Genomic DNA, 7500 nt, shown 5'->3' on the forward strand with positions numbered 1-7500 from the left:
GTTTTCCATGCCCTGCTGGCCTAAACCCTCGGAAGGCCCTCCTATTGTTCTCAAAAACTGTGCTTCTGTGCTTGCACCTTGCCTGGCCAAACTCTTCCAACTTTGTCTATCGACTTCTACCTTTCCTTCCTGCTGGAAGTTTGCCTACATTCAGCCTGTTCCTAAAAAGGGTGACCGTTCTAACCCTCAAACTACCGTCCTATAGCTTTAATCTCTTGCTTGTCTAAAGTTTTTAATCTATCCTGAATAGGAAGATTCTCAAACATCTGTCACTTCACAATCTTCTGTCTGATCGCCAGTATGGCTTCCGTCAAGGTCGCTCTACTGGTGATCTTCTGGCGTTCCTTACTGAGTCTTGGTCATCCTCTTTTAGAGATTTCGGTGAAATTTTTGCTGTCGTGTTAGAGATATCAAAAGCTTTTGATAGAGTCTGGCATAAAGCTTTGATTTCAAAACTGCCCTCCTACGGTTTCTATCCTTGTCTCTGCAACTTTATCTGAAGTTTTCTTTCCGACCGTTCTATTGCTGCTGTGGTAGACGGCCACTGTGTTTCTCCTAAATCTATTAATATTGGAGTTCCTCAGGGTTCTGTCCCGTCAACCACTCTCTTTCTATTATTTATTAATGACCCTCGTAATCAAACTTCTTGCCCTATCCACTCCTACGCTCATGATACCATCATACATCTTCCCGCGTCCAACCCTTCAGGAAGTCAACAGAACATGCAGGGACGCCATAGAACGCCTGACTTTCGATCTTTCTAAGATTTCCGATTGGGGCAGAGAAAATCTAGTAGTTTTCAATGCCTCAAAAACTCAATTCCTCCATCTATCAACTCGACACAACCTTCCAGACAATTATCCCCTCTTCTTCAATGACACTCAACTGTCTCCCTCTTCCACAATGAATATCCTCGGTCTGTCCTTTGCTCATAATCTTAACTGGAAACTTCACATCTCATCTCTTCCTAAAACAGCTTCAAAGAAGTTAGGCATTCTGAGGCGTCTCCGTCAGTTTTTCTCGCCCATCCAACTGCTTACTCTGTATAAGGGTCTTACACGTACAGAGTACTCTTTGCATGTTTGTGGGGGCTCCAGACACACAGTTTTATTAGATAGGTTGGAATAAAAAACTTTTCTTCTCAACAACTCCCCTCCTCTGACTAACTGTCTTCAGCCTCTTTCTCACAGCCGAAATGATGCTTCTCTTTCTATCTTTTATCGTTTTTTTTTCATGCTGTTCTACTGATCTTGCTAACTGCATGCCTCCCCTCCTGCGGCCTCGCTGCACAAGGCTTTCTTCTTCCACTCATCCCTATTCTGTCCAACTCTCTAACGCAAGAGTTAACCAGTACTCTTACTCATTCATATCTTTGAATGGCAAACTCTGGAACTTCCTCCCTGCATCTGTATTTCCGACTTCCTACGACTTGTCTTCATTTAAGAGGGTGGTATCGAAGCATTTACTCCCTAATTTTGGCTGACGTTTATCCCTTTTAAGAGAGCCAGTACTCAAGAGAGAGAGAGAGAGAGAGAGAGAGAGAGAGAGAGAGAGAGAGAGAGAGAGAGAGAGAGGGGGGGTGGGTGGGAGATATTGTTCCGTCAGACAAATGTAGGTCGCGTAACAACTGTCTATTATTATTTAAACATTTTTGTTTGACTAAAGAAGTATCAGAACTTCTATAAAATGGAAAACGCCATAACATCACATCGGTAAAACAATAATGTGATAATTATATACTGAATGATGAAAACATGTCGAGCTGCTTCTATACGCCACAAATTCTTCATATGAATCATAAGATTTTATTTATTTCAGTAATATTTACTCTAGAGGTACTGTACATGGACCAAGAATATTTGACACTAACACAAATTCTCCACTGACCTGAAGAAAGCAAGCGTACATGTGGCATCTTGACAGCATGTGTTCCTCGTCTTGTTTGTGATCTGTGTTGAATACAACATTTTTTTTTTTTTTTATGTAAGAGGGAAGCTAGCCAAAGGCAACTAAAAAAAAAAAAGACACTGGATTACCAGTTTCCTAAAAGATAATAAGAGTTATCCATTAGACACAGACATATGTCTTGAAACCTTCCTTTTAAAAGAGGTCAAGTCGTAGGAAGATGTAAATACAGATGCAGGCAGGGAGTTCCAGAGTTTACCAGAGAAAGGTATGAATGATTGACGGTACTGGCATTAGTGAGTTGGACAGAATAGGGGTGAGAGGAATAACCGGAGGAGGGGAGGCATGCAGTCTGTAAGATCAAAGAACAGTTAGCATGAAAACAGTGATAAAAGATATCAATAGATGCAACATTCCGGCGGTGAGAAAGGGCCTGAACACAGTCAGTCAGAAGAAGGGAGTTGATGAGAAGAAAAGTTTTTGATTCCATTCTATCTAACAAAACTGTAAAACTGTATTAGTGTAACCCCCCGTAAACATGCGAAGAGTATTCCATTCAAGGATAGATAAGGTCATTGTACAGAGTTAGCAGTTGAAGGATAAAAAAAAATTGGCGGAGACACCTCACAACGCCTAACTTCATAGAATCTGTATTAGTAAGAGTTGAGATGGAAAGTTTCAGATTTAGATTATGAGTAAAGAAGAGACAGAGGATATTCTGTGTAGAAGATGAGGACAGCTGAGTATCAATGAAGAAGAGGGGAGAGTTGTCTGGATGGTTATGTCGAGTTGTTAGATGGAGGAATTGAGTTTTTTCAGGCTTTCAAAACTACTAGGTTTTCTTAGAAATCCTAGAAAGATCAGAAATCAGGCGTTCAGTGATGTCCCTGCATGGTCTGTTGATTTCTGGAAGGGTTGATCGTCCCTGAAAAGACGTGGAAAGATGCAGGATGGTATCATCAGCGTAGGAGTGGATAGCGAAAGAAGTTTGGTTAAGAATATCATTAGTGAATGATAGAAAGAAAGAGGGTGATATGACAGAACCCTGAGGAACACCACTGTTAATAGATTTACGAGAAGAATAATGGCCGTCTACCATGGCTGCAATAGAACGGCCGGAAAGGAAACTTGAGATAAAGCTGCAGAGAGAAACAGTAGGAGGATAGTTTTGAAATCAAAGCTTTGTGCCAGACTCTATCTAAAGCTTTTGATGTCTCTAACGCAACAGCAAAAGTTTCACCGAAATCTCTAAAAGAGAATGACCAAAACTTAGTAAGGAAAGCTAGATCATCAACAGTAAAGCGGCCATGACGGAAGCCATACTGGCGATCAGAGAGAAGATTGTGAAGTGACATGTTTGAGAATCTTCGCATTGAAGATAGATTAAAACCTTAGACAAGCGGTAGTTTGAGGGATTAAAACGGTCACCTTCTTTTAGGAACAGGTTATATGTAAGCAAATTTCCATCATGAAGGAAAGATAGAAATCGATAGGCATAGTTGAATGAGTTTGGCCAGGCAAGGTGCAAGCACGGAAGTACGGCTTTTGAGAATAATAAGAAAGACCTCATCAGGTCCATAAGGTTTCCTAGGGTTTAGGCCAGCGAGGGCATGGAAATCATCATTACAAAGAACTTTACTTAAAACATGAAATAGCAAGAGGGAGGAGGTGAGGGAGGGACAAGCCCAGAATCATCCAATGTGGAGTTGTTAGCAGAGGTTTGAGGGAAGAGCTCAGCTTTAGAGATAGATGTGATGGTAGTTGTGCCATCAGGATGAAATATCGAAAGGAAAGATGAAGAAGTAAAGTTTTTGGCCAGATGCCAGAAGTCTCTCTGACCTGTGACACCGTGAGGTTCGTACGTTCTCCGCCTTGTTTTCGGCGATTTTTTTTTTCTCTCTCAAAATGGACGACAAATCTCTGAAAATATTATTAAATACCCAGGACCAAACCTTCCGTAGTGTACTTGAATTCACCGCGTAGCAATTGCACGAGAAGATCAGTTCTTTAGAAATGCAAGTGAAGGAAGTAACTAGGAGCTTCGAATTCACCCAAAAAGAAGTTGAAGATCCGAAAACGCAAGTGAATCATCACGAGAGGGAGAAAGCCAAGAACAAAGACACCATCAAGAAACTAAAAGATGACCTTCAATCAAGTGAAAAGTTGGTGCAGAATCTTGCTTGAATGGAGGTGTAACTGGCAAGAGGACTATAGCCGTCGTCTTAACCTGCAAATTATCGGCTTTGACGAACAACATGGAGGGGAGACTTGGGAGCAGACCACTATTCGAGTCTCAAAACTCTTGGAGGACAAGCTCGAGCTTCCGAACATTGAGCATGAACGAGCACATATGGTGGGTCGAAGTGTTGACTATTGGACTCGCCCTATTATAGTACGCTTTGTTAGATTCTGTGATAGGGAGGCAGTTATGAGGAACGTTTCCAAGCTAAGAGGAACGAAGATCTATTTCAATGAAGACCTGTGTCCTGCTTCCCTGGCTATCAAGAAAACTCAGTTCCCTGAGATGAAGCAAGCAAGAAGGGACGGCAAGGTGGCGTAGGCTACTTCCGGCACACCAAGCTGATCATTAAGGACAGAGTGCGTGCGCCTGCGCAAGGAGTTACTGGGGCAGCTGGTGGTTCAGCTAATATTTCAACTGCTACTTCAACTGCTGGTTCAACTGCGACTACTTTTTTTTTTTTATATATGCAGAATTATGACAACAATGTTTCTTTCATTATATTAGCGTACGTTTCTCCTATAGCATGACGTGTAAATTTCCACGTAAATGTGGAATAATTTCCACATTTGAAACGATGTTATTGGTGGCAACACTCCTATTCCACGTTGTTGTGTAGATAACCCGGCAAACCTGGCGACGCGTCGTCATCCACCTCCGCGCCGGTGGGTTCGTTCGGTTCGAGGCTCAAGCTCTGCCTCGGGCGGGACCTGTGGCAGTGGTGGTGGTGCTGCTCTACGCCTCCTTGCACACTTGGTCATGACGGCGGTGATATAGCTGGTGGTGCAGGAGCGAGGGAGTAGACTTGTCATGACTTTGACATTGACATATGTTTGATTAGCCAATGAAGTTACTGTTATCTTTTCTCCACTTTTTTTTTTTTTTTTTTTTATACATATGCATAAAAAGCATAAAGCCGTCAGAGAGGTTTTTTGGCCCTTTGTGACCGTAATAACAAAACAAGGCGTTGCAACTTTGACCTGTCTAGTGCATTGAGTGACATAAGTGTGACATGTAGGGGAGACGACGCGCGCGCGCGCACACACACACACACACACACACACACACACACACACACACACACACACACACAGATCATAATAAAACATCTCAAGGGCTGACTAATGGAAAACAATTCGATAAAGAGAGAAAAAAGGACTGTGGGGGTTGTCATACGACAAAATGTAAAAACGATATACTATGAACCGTCAGAAAAAAAAAAAAAAATATCAAGAAATCAAAAACAAAAAAAAATTGCGATCACTAACATCAAAAGTTATATATAAGTTTAATATTAGTCCAATATAAATTTAATTAAAAGAAAATAAATAGGTAAGAAATTCAATTAGAATAAACACAAAAATGTCATACGTAAAGAGGACGGCTTGGCAGTACACAAGAACAATGATACGTGAAAACAACATACTTACAATATGCAACACCTCTCCGGGAATTAATAAAACACACCCAAGTCAGGAAACTTGTGCCTTAGTCCTTAGTGGTAAACGATGCCTTTCCCTCCTTCCTTCCGCCAGCCTGGCATTCTCATCATGACATACTCACAGGAAACTCAGATCAAAGAATAAGCCTCAACAATTATCCTTTACGGGAGCAATGTGTATGATCCCCTTAATGTTGATGTCACCTCGGTAGGTTTGTGGAAAGTAGTTCAGTGCACTTACAATGGCGATGCTGATTCTTGCGATTCGCGACCTGTGATGTCTTACAATGACCTGAATGTCAGTAGAGCAATAGTCCAGTTTCTTCTACAGCGGAAAGGGTCTATACTGTGCAATACTATACTATTCTGAGTGAATAAATAGAAAATACATTAACCGCTGTTATCCATGTGGTGATTATGCACAAAATTTAGATAAGTTTTAATTTTCTAAATCTGTTGTATGTTTTAAATAATCTATTATCTTTTTTTTTTTTTTCCAGTCTAGCAATGTTCCTAACCTGAGCTGTGCCGTTGTCCTCGCTAACAGCTTGCGGAGTCTGCTGAGTAGGTGTGGCAGCAGGTGGGCGACATCAGATGCACACTAACACATCTACATATCTCGATATTGTGATGAGAAAATCATAGTTTTCTTTAAACTTTTTTTTTCTTTAAGCTTGCAATCTATGTACCTACTATATGCAAGATTAGAAATTACCTTCAAGAAGGGAGGCTGATAAAAGGTAGGCAAATTCAAAATCATACAAGCAAAAGTTCTTCACTTGCTCAACGGCACTGTGAAAAAAGAAAAAAAAAAATAGAAATAGAAATAAAGAAATAAATAAAGATTGAAAAAGCAAACAAAATGAAATAAATAGAAATAAAACATGTGTTAAAGGGGAAAATGTCAATTAGAAGCATTCAGAATAAAACTATCAATTCAGTAGTAAACATTAGTAAACAGAAATAAGTAAACAGTAGATTAAAAAAAAATAAGAAATAAAAAAATGAAAATTCACTGATAAAAGTGAAAGCTTCCCAAGCAGCAAATCACCAGACATATTTCAGTAATAATGCCACATAATTTCTAAACTTTTGAGAGAGATTAAAATTGATATTAACTAACTTTCACACAACTCGTAATTTCAGAAATATAAATGATCAGAAATATATTCTATGCATATTGCTGTCCATATTATGAAAGCTTATTAGGAGCATTAAGACGAATTTTTCAGCATACATTTCAAGCTACTGTCACAGCTCAATGGATAAAGCTTCTGTCAACAAACAAATCGAGAATATACTGGTTACCCTATTCAACTGAAAGGATTCTTCTCACTCAACTACTTTCTTATTATTAAGATTATGCTTGTCTTGAAAGAGTTCCAGTTTAATGAGTAAACTGAATTTGAGTGGCCTGACTCTTCTAACTATTAATCTTGCTGGCGAGGATCACAAGCTCTACTCTCTCGACAGTTGCAACTACTAATTACATTTCCATTTATCATTCCATCACAATTATCCACAGAATGGAACTCTTATAGGGAAACACTGGTATACTTTCGACTTTAATTTGGATTTTATGAAATACTGTACTTGCAAATACATTACTATCTCTCTCTCTCTCTCTCTCTCTCTCTCTCTCTCTCTCTCTCTCTCTCTCTCTCTCTCTCTCTCTCTCCATTTTGATTTTTCTTTCACACAGTCCTGTCAACACAATTTCATTAGAGGGCCACACAATAACGCCACACCTACCCACCAAACGCACTTTTATTCCCTTCTTTCGCCAAAATCAATAACGAACCACAAATGTGTCGGTGCCACATTTCTACATTACCCTTGCTGTCTTCCAAAAATAAATACACTATTTAACAGTCAGCCGAGTGGGACAGCAAAGCAAGAAGAGCGAAGGGAAGAC

This window comes from Portunus trituberculatus, chromosome 37, assembly GCF_017591435.1.
Source record: "Portunus trituberculatus isolate SZX2019 chromosome 37, ASM1759143v1, whole genome shotgun sequence".
Lineage (NCBI taxonomy): Eukaryota > Metazoa > Arthropoda > Malacostraca > Decapoda > Portunidae > Portunus > Portunus trituberculatus.